General features: G+C 33.0%; 1 protein-coding gene across 5 annotated transcripts in view; it reads right to left on the reverse strand.

The window, feature by feature from the left end:
- Positions 1-14823, reverse strand: part of LOC116842028 — a 633651-nt gene that overhangs the window by 480378 nt on the left and 138450 nt on the right. The window contains exon 3 of one of the 5 annotated variants that reach the window (XM_032810683.1): positions 14254-14354. The exons of the other annotated variants lie outside the window; for them this stretch is intronic. The gene's annotated coding sequence lies outside the window, so the exon portion shown is untranslated. The remainder of the gene's footprint in view (positions 1-14253; positions 14355-14823) is intronic. 5 annotated transcript variants of the gene reach the window in all.

Below are 14823 nucleotides of genomic sequence, written 5' to 3' on the forward strand. Positions count from 1 at the left end.
TGTGGTATCTACTGGTGCTCGTGAGTTCTTCTGAAAAACTGAACTATCGATTTTGCGATTTAGTTAAAATTCATTCCTAACGACAATTCAGTCTTAACGACATTGCGTATGTTTGCGCAGTTGGGCATGCGCCATATAAATAAGGTCGGATCGATAAGCCGCGCCGAAAACAAGGAAGAATGGAAAGCGCGCGAGAAGCGCGATCGCGACAGAAGTGAATACTGGCGGTTCCCTTCATCTCTTTCTTCGGACTGGGCGCGCGGTGCAGCGCGATACCTTCGTGTGTAACGTTTAGTATACGTCGGCTGACAAGAAAATCTCCGGTGTCGCAGTTACACCGCGACCAGACGTTAATGCGCGTACAAAATCCGCGGGTACGTAAGGGCGTCGCGGCGAACGAACGACGTCGGGTAATCCCCGACAGAAAGTAATTTATCCGGGTGAAATCTGGCGATACAAAGACGAGGCTAGGAGAAAGACACAACGAGGCGGTATGGCGCCCGGCATTACATTCCTGCAGTAAGAGCAAGCAAAGATGAGTTTATATAGATGAGACCACGACTATTGGTAATCCCGAAGATTGAGTTTGCAGCGGAGTTTCCAAGTCGTTCCCCCAGATCGGCGATTTTCCTTTCTTTTTTTTTTTTTTCAACTTCTTTCTATCGGCATCCACGACGCCGACATGAGAGCCGGAATGGAATTAACGAATCGCGTAGGATGATGGAGGACGGTCGCGAGGGAAGTTAAATGTTTGACGATCAGAAGATGCGATACGCGATCCTAATCGTGTCGAGAACGAACTCGCCGGGAAGTTTCGTCGGATTCTCCGGTTCGGTTCTCAGCACCGGTCTGCCTTCCCTCCTACTGTGATCGGATATACAAGACTCGATGTATCGGAGAACGGAGCGACTCCCCCGTGAGTATATAATTTGTCTTCATCGCGCTGAAAGTTCATTTTGTTTGATTGAAACTAAATATTTCCAACATGCGCGTGCACACACACACATACACACACACACACACACACACATATTCGTGTATATGGAATACTCACGATGTAGGGATAGGTTTCATCGGATTTGATTGCATCGTTATCGGATATCGCGATATTTTTATGTTATCAAATATATTTATGACGTAACATACAGTAAATATTTTTTTTATTAATCGATATTTTTAATTGGTATCTCTTTATTAAGTAGTCGTCTATCTTCTTCCCTTTATTTGTTCTTCGGGAGAAACAAAATTGCTATTTAATCGCACAGACTATGCGCAAATACGCGGTCTTAGGTCGTAGGTTCTTTTCTTTTTTCTTACCTCATGAATTACGCTCAATAAATTGATCGCGATATTTTCTTCCGAACATGGTGCTCAAAACTTAATGGAATAAAATTGCGACAAATTTTGGTATATCATTTCTCTGTATGTCGATTGGGGAGGAAATGGCGACACGATACAGAAAGCCAGTTATAGATAGCGCAAAATATGAAAACAAAAAAATAACATGAGATTATTATAGTGACAAAATAAATAGAAAATAACAGAGTAAGAGACGCGACACTTTTTCGCGTGATGTAACTGCACGATGAGTTCCGAGCGCACGAAATCAATTTTCTGCCGTTTAATGGACATATGAAACACAGTACGATTTAGAACTGTGGCGTAGTGAACACCGACTGCCGCTCTGTTGAAAAAGAGCAGAGGACAAATTCAATTAACTTTATATAGGAATATTCGTAGCAAGTTCCTGTTTCATGCATACGTTTGTGTATGTATGTGTGTTTGAAAAAGTAATAGCAATTTAAAAAAAGAAATATCGAACAAAAATGTGCAATCACTTTTTTTAAAGAAATTTAAGGATAAAGAATTTTAAGGAAAGTGATATCTTCTTAAGGAGACTAGAGGATCAGATTGTTTGAAAATCGTGTTTGTTCTTTCAGAATTTTTTATGACAAACTGAATGAATATGTGAAAGTGTTATTTTGACGTGTATTTATACAACATTTAAAGAGAAGAAAAATATAATTTTAATGATCAAATATTCAATATAAGTGTATAGCTGAATAATATAGCTGAATTTTTTATAGAAAATTTCCGTAAGCTTGTCGTGTAAACCACTGACAAACTCATGAAAATATTTAATTTTGAAATATAAATTTTTTTATTATAAAAGAACTGAAAATTTAATAATATTCCATTAAGATATTTTCAATCTTGTTAACTTTTACTCAATTTCTATTATAGTGATTCACACGATAACGACAAGCTTATGAAAATTTTCTACCTAAAATTCAGCTTAATTGAACCATCGAGAATCAAGATATTACTGCAAAATGACGACCTAGAAAAAAAAAACGAAATATATTTTACTATATACACTATATAATTATGTACTATATACACTTATATTGAGTATTTGATCATCAAAATTATATTTTTCTTCTCTTTATATGTTATATAAATACACGTTAAAATAACACTTCGTTCATTCAGTTTATCATAAAAAATTGTGAAAAAACAAGCACGATTTTCAGGCAATCTGACTCTTCAGTCCCCTTAATCTATCATTGTTAAGGGGGTTGTATCGCTCAATACTGTATTTTTAATGACGCAAGAGGATCGCTTATAAATTTACTATTAGCTGTATAATTAAATATAATAATTAGATATAATAATCCAAATTTTCAGCTAAAATTGAAAGTTTATTTAAAACAAATTTAAATCAGAGTTAACTTTAAGTCATCTTTTGGGGATTCTTATGGATTCTATTTCGGAAAAATGCTGTCTTTGAACACGATGAAGTCGTTAAGCCATTTTTGAATCTCATCCACTGATTGAAATGCGTATCAGACAAAGCATCAACCGGAACAAGTAGTAATCGGAGAGAGCTATGTCTGGTGAATACGCCCGATGCTGTGAGACGTTCCAACCAAGATTCATTATGGTGTCTTTTGTCTTAGAAGCAATGTGTGGTCTGGCGTTGTCATGCAGCAATTTCACAGGACGTTCTCCTTTGCCAGTATACGGGCGTTTTCGTTCTAATTCCAGACTCAAGCGGATTAACTAGCATTAGTAGCAGTAATTGTTTCACCCAGTTCCAATAGCTCATAACAAATCACGCCCTTGATAATCAAATATATACAGAGAAACATTTTCTTTCCGAAGCGTTTGAGTTTTGCGACTACTATTGATGCTTCGCTAGGATTTACCTATGAATTTTTACGATTGTCATAGAATATCTATTTGTCATCGCCCATAACGATTTTCCATAAGAAAGACTTTCGACACTGCTTATTGAGAAGTAAGACACGCTGCTACTCGCTGATTTTTGTTAGCTTCAGTGACTTCATGCAGACATTCACACATTTCCTTTTATTTTAGAACTCTTTTTATCTCGTGTAAAGAATAAGAAAATTGATTTAAAAATTATTTAAAAAACTGATTTAAAAATTATATTTCAACTGCTTAAAAAAAATTGTATTATTTATTTGTACACCTAATATTTATCAAACAAAATTACTTTTCTATATGTTTATTTTACGAAGTAATAAAGTTAAGTATAATATATGATTGTGAAGGGCGATCGGAGCCAAATATTTTCCTTCACAATCATATATTATACTTAAATCCTCTTGAGCCGTTTTATTATAATTTGTTTGTTAGTTTTAATAAAATTAATTTGAGACAAAACTGAGATAAATATAGATACACAATATTACAAATACCAAAAATATATATACTTTTTAACTTTTTTATTAATGCTTCGTATATATCAATTGATTTAATAAAGATGTACAAATAATTTAAAAGATATATAAGTATTTATATGCTTATATATATACAGGGTGTTCCCAAAAGGTGGCACCAAATTTTAGGAGTATGTAGTACTCGTTAAAACAAACCAAAAATTCTTAATGAACAGTACTCCAAAAACCTTTTATTTCTGAGTTATGAAGCATTTTGTTCTGTGAAAAATAGAAAATAAATTAAATCTTCAATATATATATATATATATATATATATATATATATATATATATATATAATATATTATATATATATATATATATATACACACGCACGTGCGCGCGCACACACACACACATTCATACACGCGTGCGCGCGCACACACACACATATACATATGTATATATATGGAATATATTATAAAATAAACTTTGATTATAACATAAACTTTGTTTTATCATAATTTTGCAATCACATCATATTTGATTGTGAATTTTTTCCTTTATTTTGACGAGAGAAATATATTATAGAAATTTATTCAATTACCTCATAAATATCCTATATATGTATATATAGAATGAGAAACGAAAAAGACATACGGTTATTGCAATATGCGATCGACAATAGCCTCACGATTGCGAACACAACTTCTTCAAACTTCAAATATCAACTTCATTGATCTTCTTCAAACATCATATCCGACATATATACACATGGGTATTATTTGCGGATCGATATAGGAATTAGATAGACTACATTCTAGTTGGCTGAAGGTGGCGTTCTTCGATAAAAGACACGAAAACTTATTCTGGTTTTGTATGTTGAAGTGGTCACCAACTTCTTCGAGCAGAAATGTCGTTGAAACTCGTTGTTCCAAGAAAGAAAATGATACGGATGCAATCCGACTTATTCTCGCTAAAAAATATCTTTCTAACCATGAATCCTCCCAGATATTCGAATAAGTCAACAGAAAGACTTTCGAATGTTACAAAAGCCCTGGATTATAAGTACCATCAAACAAGCTGATACGTAAATGTTCAAAAAACAACAACAATGGATCACTGATACTACTCTCAAGAGGAGAAACGTATTCTTCGGAGATTAGACCCTATCAGCCGAGACCCGAGGGTGCAGACGCAGATCCTGGATAGAAAGATCTAAGCAGCTTATCGAAGGGACAAAATCAACTTTCTCCATAATATATGTTTCGAAATCGAGAAACATGCAAAACAAAATCAAACAAAAGATATGTTATTCATAAAAATAAAGAACCAATTTGCATCGAATCTGTGGATTATATAAAATAAAAGAGGAGAGAACGTCACGGAGATAAGTAGACAATGTTTTAGAAAGTTGTATTACGAAGATCTATACAATGACCCTCATTATAAAGACCAACAGACAGTGGACCATCTTTTTGTGCCGGAACCGGGTATCTTTCAGGAGAAGGTGGAAATGGCTTTGCGAAGTTTTAAGTCATGTGAGCTGAATGGGGTATTATCTAAAGTAATAAAAGTAACTAGTGAAACGGAATTATTATGCGCGCGTTTTCTTATCCTGAACAAAATCAATCTGTTCTTTCGGAATCTGAAAATTTATAAAGATTCTCAGTTTTTTATGCAGAATATGAAGCATTGCTTTACTGGCGTGCGATATAAGCGTGATTTTCACACTTATTTTTTCAACTTTTCTTGTGTGTGTGTGTGTGTGTGTGTGTATGTGTGTAAGCACAGAATTCGTCCAATCTATTATATTCTGACTAATTTTAAAGATAAAAGAAAGGAGAAACAAGAAAATTAAAATTACTTGAAAGTACTTGTCGAATCGCTGGTCTTCCCCTGTATTTATTTATTTTATTATTATTTTATTCATTTAATTCATTATTATTTTTCTGTATTTATTTATAGTACAGAGATGTAAATTGTCCTCGTAAAAACGACCGTAACTGCACTGACATCTTAGAAATGTGGTACTGGAGGAAGCTGCTGCGAATTCTTTGGACAGCTCATTGTACGAACATCTCCATATTACAGGAACTCGGAATAGTGAGGAAGCTCTTTTCGAGGGTTTCTGATATTACGCTGTTTCGAGCATATTATGCGACAAAAAAGGTGACCTAGAAAAAAAACAATATTGGAAGAGAAGGTTCAAGGAAGACGTCAGAGAGGACGTTCTCCGATGAGATAGCTGAGTCAAATTCGCCATCTTATTGGTAGCCCTTTACTGGAAAGCACTTCTACGATGTTGAATCGAGAAGAATGGCGAGGAAGAGTTCACCGGATGCTGGATTTTCAACAATGATGCCCACGACAATTCAAGCATGAGGTTAACGGCTGAGGAAAAGGAATAGGAAGTATATGTATATGTACTTCGAGGATTATACCACAAAATTACGGAGAGAATTTTATAGTAAAAAATTTTATAACTGAGGAATAGATCGACATTCTGCAGTAATTGATTATACTTCCATCTCATATGTGTTATTTATAGTTTAGAAAATTTGCTTGTTTCTAGTGAAATTTATTATGTTTCTTAGCAAGATATACTTTACTGACAGTCTATTCTTGTATTACTAGAAACATAGCAAAATTGAAAAATATTTATAATATATCTATATTAACCACGTATAACACATAAATTATAAATTTTTTTCACCTCTGCATTTTCGAAACAAGACGATCAATAACTCAAGAATATATAGAGTGTCTCAGACCAGATATATAATACGTGTACTGTTTTCTATATACACATCGATTTAATAGTAACTGAAAGTATTATATATATTTAGTGTTAGGTTAGATAATACCTATGAAACTTGTTTCGTCAATAGCTTTTTAACAAATAATGAGCGACGGCTAAAACTTTTTAAATGTTATTCAGGATGGTCTCTTCGATAAGATATATTAAAGTATCAAAGTCATCGGAGGTGAGTGCCCTAAACTCCAATTTTACCCAATTTGCTTCCTAATATTTTAAATATTCATTTTTGTTGAAGATAATTACCTCACATTGAATGTTCTATAAGAGTATGTTACAAAATTTATAACTTCGATATTAATTTACACAAAAATGAGCTAATAAAGCAATTTGAAGAAAACTCGTATGCAGAAATATTATTTGTAAATAAAATTATATTTCAATTTTAATACTGTTTTTTATATTTTGTATTACTTTGAAATAAAGGGAAATAATCAAATATTATATTTTTTAAATTTTAAAAGTATCTTTTTAGCTGTGTCTGACGTCGCGCTTGTCTTTAAGAAGTTTATTAAACAAGTATATATTTTCAGGACGCTCCTAAGGGGGACGTATTTTCAGTGATGCAGCAAAGAAGTTACTCATAAATTCACTATTTATTGAACAAACTTACGTTTTTATATATTTATTTTACTACCTAAATAATAAATGTTAATTTGGAACTAACTTCATATAATACTGCCTTGCCACGTTTCAGTATAATGTTACTCAAAGCATAAAACAGCAGTTTTTTGGTTTACAATCGAATATTACATAAAAACAAGAATAAATGCTAGGTAAATGCTATTCCTTTTTCTACGCTGCGTTTTCTAATATGTAACATTTATAATAGTATTTTTATCTGGATGATATCATTTTTACAAAGTTACATTGAAATAATCAACTATATTGCTTCTACCATGACGTCACATGTGCAAAATTGCGATATTCAGTATTAAATTTTTCATAAACGATGCAGACAAATTGTAAAAAGCTTTAACTACGAATGTATTTTACCGCGATATATATTTCGTTAAATTTTTATATAATTTTAAATTTTAAATTTTAATTTTAAATTTTATTTTGTGTGTATAATTTTGTATTTTTTTGTTTGTTTAAGTAAATAAACTCTTTATTTCAATCGTTATATACCTTCGGCGATATACGCGATTTATGATACTCGTTTCTGAACGAAAGGTCTATAAAGATAGCGAGAGAGCACGATGGTGCGATGCAAACCAGGAGGTTGACTAGTGTACACACGATTTTACGTGAAAGCCGATTTGATTCATCGCCGGGGACTTTATGAAGTCGCTCGCAGGATCCGTTTTGCGGAAGGAAGAAGTTACTCGCGGAACGTTTAATTAAATCAGAAAACGATTTAACCGTACTCAGCAGTCTTTCCGATAATCAGCGATATCACTTTAACGGCGTTACTTACCGTGGATAAAAAGTTTCTCCACGGGGTTTATTTCGACTCGCTGATTAAAAGCTTTCGGAAACGACGCGATAGCCGAGATCTCCTCGCGTCCTCAGTTAGACACCGTTCTGCCCCAGTTCGATCTCGAGTGCACGCCTGGGATATATCTTGCACGATGTAAAATTAACCGTTTCTGGCCTAGTCGGATTCGATTGAAACCATTTCTACGGGGTGAAACGATCAGCACCGGAAAATATTTTATCGATGGGTTCGCAGAAATTGATTTTTTCTCAGTGAAAATTTAATGGAAGTCCATCATCCTCGCTAGCCTTTATTTTGCGATATTAAATACTGTGATAATTAAACGTCAAATTGAAATCCAGTTAAACCAGGATGTACTTTAAATTAATTGAAGGATGAAATTTCGTCGAAGGATTCATTTACGTCGCTGAAATTTAGTACGCCGGAATCCTTTAGTTTATTTGCTTATAACTTGAAAGCTACTAATGTTTCGATACAACCATTATATATATATTTATTTATGTAATTTTGAATTTTAATTAGCGATTAGTTAGGAAACGTTACTATGCAGACAATGTTCGATGTTTTCAAGAATCTAGAAAGAATCTGAAAAGTGATTATTTGTCTCGTTATAGGAATACGAACACCCTTCAGATTGGCTGAGAATAAGTTCCATCGCTTTGAAACTTAATTAAAGTCAAAAGTAATTCTCGTCGATATTCGGCTAAGAATAAATTAAACGTCAGCTAATTCCAACGAAGTTCTTTTCACTGCATTTTAAATTGTGAAACTTTCCGGTAACAGAATATGACTAGAATACTTTTACAAACTAGATCGTGTAAGTAATTCGTTGTTCGCTTATGTTTCCTATGACTTGTGACACACTATCGGAATTTTTTAATAACAAAACAATCAAGAAATAAAACAACATAGAGCGTACAATAATTCGACAATCGCATTGTGCGACGCATTTTTTGGCGGCGTAGCCAATAAAAGTGACTACATCGTTTGCGTGCATTAGTGCCTTGAAAGCCGATCAATATCGGGACATGTGTAAAAACACACACGCGTGCGCGCACGCGCACACACCAACATACACAGTTTAATTCAAAAGTTATCTTACATGATTAGTCTGATTTATTCTCGTAGATTCCTTTTAACGTACAAGAAATATATATAGATCAAAATAAGAGTTGCGTCAAGATAATTTCGAACTTATTCATGGAAAATTAACCCTTTTAAGTATCACTGGTATCAATAGGAACCACTTAGAATCGGGTAGTTGAAACCTTATAAATGTGCTACTTAGAATGTTTTTGACAATATTTCATTTAAAAAAAGTTACTAGAATGTTCCATGAATCATGCACCTTAAAGATGTATCTGAGATACAATCGGTGACAAAAGTGCTTGAAAAACGAAAAATTTGAATATTTGCTTCAAACGTGTTGTAAACCTAGTGATAAGTGATATAAATTGTGGCTAACATAATATATTTCTTATTTAAAAAGTTATTTTTTACTTTCTCAACAGTTTATTACTTTTATTTGCTTTTCTTCACTTTTCTATAATAAAACTTTTGACAGGGAAAATACCTTGAATTCAACTTTAGAACATTAAATTTCGTATTTATTTAACATCAATATCCATCAGTGCAAAGGAGAAAAAGTAATTGGGATAAGTTAAAACAGGTAAATATGCATTGTCTGAACAATAACTATCAATATTATTTATTGTTATTATAAATAACATATAATTATAACATATAACATAATATTTAATGAAAAAAGTTAAAGATAGCAACAGCATACCATGTAGTTTGTGGCTTGTATGTTGGCAGTAATGCACTGTCCTGGCAGGTTAAATGAAACAATAAAAGCCTCAAATTTTATACTTATCATATTGTTCATCGACATTATTTAATTTATATTCTTGTCCTCTGCATGAAACAATGCAGACAAAACAAGAATTTACGACGTAACTTTATTAAATTGATTTATAGGTTATTCATTTGATATTAGCTGATTGCAACGTTACCGCATTTCCAGTTACTAACTTCTTATGACAATCGCAAAATTGTCACAAATAAAAATTAATTTCTCTGAAACCGTGTTGTTAAAACTAATCAAATTCCGCAAATAGTTCCGATAATTCAGGATTTATATGTATAAAAATACTTAAATTTTTGGTACTATTTTTTTTATACGTTTTTACTCTTCACATTCAGAAAAGTTGCTTTTGCCATAAGAGCACGTGTAAAATTAACATAATAATTACTCTTCAATGGTTTAGTGAATCGACTTGAAATTTTTTTCAATATATTATAGATAATTAAGGAAAAGTTACCCAAAGTTTTATCAAATAGGTACTATTTTTATATAGCTCAGATACATCCTTAAGGGGGAAGTCTCGTTTGACGGGTACCAAAAAATCGTATTTTTTTTTCATAAATCGAAAATATAACATTTCAAAAACGTGCAAGTTGAAGGTCGAATTCGCAAAAATGACGAAGTGACAGCTCATTTAGTGAGAGACGCCCGAGCGCGTTCAAAACGGCAAGCGGTCGGCATCGCGCTATGGGAGCGACAGAGCAAACAAACTGTAACAGTTTTCCGTACGTCTTTTCTTGTACCAGGGAGTATATCTTCTGTAACCTTCAACGTGTTTTCTATTGAGATATATGTCTGTGTTAATGTATATGCGTGTAGTATATGTGTGTATGTGAAACAGATTCGCAGCTATGTCCTCAGTTTTGCTTCGCATTTCGGTCTGTCTAACATATCTAACATGCCTCGCAAAGAAAATAAAATCGACAGTTCTCGTCAATCAAGACCAGATTATACGAAAAAGGAAATTTTCGTATAATCGTATAGTTCACCTTGATATAAAGAAGCTCGTATGGCCCATAGACTAGAAAAAACGGCACAGGAGGAACTTTTCCAGGAAGACGAAGGGATATTATAGTCCTGGAATAGCAGAATAAACAGTTACATTGGTTTTTTAACTGTAAGTATCGTGAATTCTCATTGAAAACTTTAAACACGTTTTTCTCAAAATCACGTTTTCATAATTGGCGTGCAGGATAATTCAAAAACTAATGAACCGATCGACTTCATTCCAAACGCATTCGATTCGTAATACATTTCTTCAGGGACTGAACCTATTATTTAAATGCTATTGTTTATTTATAATATTTTTATAGACAATATATAGTTCCGTTTTTCTCCCGTAAAAGCGTTTCGTTTTTCTAACCGCTAGAACTCTTTCGAAGTTACATATCTTTCCTTAAATTTATATTCAGTATCTGCATATACTATCTAACTTTAAGAAAATCTTTCGTTTTTTTGCTTTCAGATAACTATGATAAGTGCTATGCTGCACGCCGAGAACACATATACCGCTGACAGCACTTAACAATTATGTGTGTCGTTTCGTTTTTAACAAAGGATATTTAAAAAGACCAACATTTTTTAATACTTTAAGAATGCCTTTTACAAAAAAGTTTATTTACATATCTTTATTAGATTTCGCATAAAAAATTCTCAAACATCAGACATTTTTCGACCCGTCAAACGAGACTCTCCCCTTAAAAAGTTAATGAAGTCCATAAACATGTATAAAATATATATATACTTGAATAGCAGAAATGAAAACGTCCAAATCACAAAGTAAGATATCAAAGTTTCAAGTATCAACATCTGCAAAGAGATGACTATCGCGAAGATTACGAAGTATCAAGTTACATATACGCTCTGTAAGATTCCACTATTTGCTTCTTTTTTTTGATATAGCAAAGTTGAAGCGCGCAATGATGATATTTCCCGAAACCAGGACAATTTCATCGAGCGTACCCGGAGCAATGTCAACTCGTACAAAGCGAAGCGAAATGGCGAGGAGTAAAATATCTCTTCTTTGTCGAAATAATTTACTTGACTCGAAATTCGTATTAACTCGGGAAGCGTACTGCGTTACTTTACATAAAGAGAAGATCATAATCTTCGAACGCTTTTCCTTTTCGACAAATGCATCGGGCATGCAGAAATTCACACAGGCAACTTTGACCTACGACGTGGAAGTAAAAGCCCAACTGGTGAACTACACTCGCGACGTTCGCGGTTTTATTGGAAGAGATACGAGAGTATACATGCTTCTGAACACACGCGCGCAATGTGGTAACTTAGAGTTGATGCTCCTGGAAGACTTGGAATGTAAGGGAGAAAAATCGCTTTTTATATTCCAAGTTGATCGCGTGAAACCGTTTGGGTATATCTGCACGTCATCGATTTCATTTCATACAGTAGTCGATAATATAATGATAATGTTGACATACAAAAGTTCCAGCGCACCTTTAAGTTTTGTTTACTTTTAAGGGTCAGTATACGTAATTATACATATTCACTTTGAGTCTCCTCCAAATTTTTTATATAGACAAAGTAATAATTCCGACGATAATAATTCGACTCGTCCTACATAGAGTTATAATCTTCATTCCAATCCACGAAACAGTAATTTTCTGCTGAAAAAAATCAGTACGACAATCGTGTGCAAAACAGAATTGTTGACATTCGAAATTGTGTCAGGATTTTCACGAAAAAAAATAAGCATTTTATTTCTTCAATTTTCATTATCATTTTAAAGTATACGATTGACGCTTGTATGTTTATTATTATGATTATAAAATTTATAAAATTCTGTAACTAAAGTACGCGCACATTTAAACATAAATGAAAATATTATTAATAATTGTTTCCAAAAATCGTACTTCTTGAAGGTCAATTTTATTCGATCCACAAAATTCTTCATCAGAAGTGTCTTTTAATCATTTCCTAAAGAAAAGATATTTTATTCGAACGGGATCAATATCTCTGAGCCTTAGAAAGTTAATATCATTTTTCGTTTTTATTTTTCGTCTCCACAAAATATAAAATTATGGATGTTCTCTTCTTTCTTGTTCATTAAATTTTGCAGTATAATTGTCACAAAATCACTATAAAAACAAATTCTAAATATTAAGGAATACAATTTAACTTCTTTAGACTTCTAATTATAATGCTATTAAATTTATTATGGGATCACTTAGATCCCATAATAACAAATCATTTATAACTCGTCAAGTGCGAATAACCAGCAAAATATATCTTTGGTAAATATATCTTCAGAACGAATGAAAATAATTATTGTTGAGACACTTGAAGAATTCATTAATGGCTATAAGTTTGTTATCAAAGCCCGAAAAGATTATTTAAAAAAAAAACAAATTTTTGAAAGGTCGTTATATGTTTTAATCTCTTATTTTTGATAAAGCAAATATTTAACATTAAGTTGATAAATATGTTCAAAATATCTTCACAGACACACTTTGCTTCCTATAAAAAAAAATTCACAAATAAAAAAATATATTGAAACTTTTGAGCAGTAATGTATATGTGTGGTACGCGCTCCGATACACTGAAAAATTTATTTAGTTGAGTTAATTAAAATTTGTTTAAAATAAGGTAAAACAAATATTTTAGTAAAAACCAATATTTGGTACTTTGAACCAAAGGTTTGATTCTTTGAAACAAAAATGAAATAGGTTTAGTTTCAGAGAATCAAATTTTTGGTAGAAAGAACGAAATTTTGGCCTTCACAATTGAAACATTTGTTCGACTCTATTTTAACCAAATTTTAGTTAACCCAACTAAATGAATTTTTCAGTGTAAAATAATTTCGTATATTTGAATATTTAATTTACTTTTTCTACTCATACATCTGAATTTCATTATCTCAACGTAGATGCAAAGAATGAAAAGAGATGAAATTAATTGAATCAATGTAGGTAATTGACGTTCCAATTGATAATTTCCCAATGAAATCTCATTTTAATATAACTAAGATTTTAATATAACTAAATAACATGAATATTTAACAATTTTCGGTACCTGAATTTGCCATTCCCCCTATTTCCGGAACTCGCCATTTTCAGAACGACCGATATCTATCCACCTAACAAAAAACGCGATAAATTCGACAAGCTTGACATCGCCCAATTAGTCACAACAATTGCAGAGAGAAAATTTGTTCTGCATGCGTACTAACGGTTATCACAATGCGGCCGAGTCTTCTCCCTGATGCAGACGATTTTGCAAAAGAGGTGGAATAATACGCGAAATGACAATTCTCGCTCCGCTCACTCATATGAATCTCCTATAGAACTCGTGTAGGAAAAAAAACTCAGAATGTGTCAAAAGTCCGCGAGGCTGAAGGAGGCCGAGTTACCCGGTCTAACAATTCATACGGTTCTAATAATATCACATACGCCTCGTATAGCGCACGAATGTATATAGTGTACCTATCGGTTGCCCAGCGGGGAATCGGTGTGTTCCTGCTTCGTTCGTTTGTCCTCATCTTCAATTCTGACATCCAATCCGGACGCGAAACGTCAATGGGGCCCTGTCATACACACGATTGCAGACTCAATAAGCTGCTGGGATGAAGAAGAAGCGACGTGTATATCGACACACGTTGAGAACGACATGACGCTCTGACCGCGAGAAACTATCATACAGCGAGTAATCTCAACGTATATTAGCCGAGATATATTGAAACAGTGCGTAAGTACCGTTTTTATACTATTGCCGCAGGCAAATGTAACGTAGGATAAAAGAACTCATTATAGAACTCATTATAGAATAGGCAGGTAATATGGAATACGAGCTCATTTCTTCTATAAAACACTGTGTACTCTGATGGCAATTATATATTTTCATTGGATCAATATTTTTGTGCTATTAGAAAGTTAAAATATGCATTTACATCGTAATAATGTTGATTTGGAGAAAGGAATTCCATAATTAGTTTCGTTACTCCTCAAAGAAAACAAAAGACAATTGATACACGTTTCTAATGTGAACAAATACTC

Source organism: Odontomachus brunneus, unplaced genomic scaffold (genome assembly GCF_010583005.1).
Source record: "Odontomachus brunneus isolate Ranch 3 - 2012 unplaced genomic scaffold, Obru_v1 Obru_scaffold_002, whole genome shotgun sequence".
NCBI lineage: Eukaryota > Metazoa > Arthropoda > Insecta > Hymenoptera > Formicidae > Odontomachus > Odontomachus brunneus.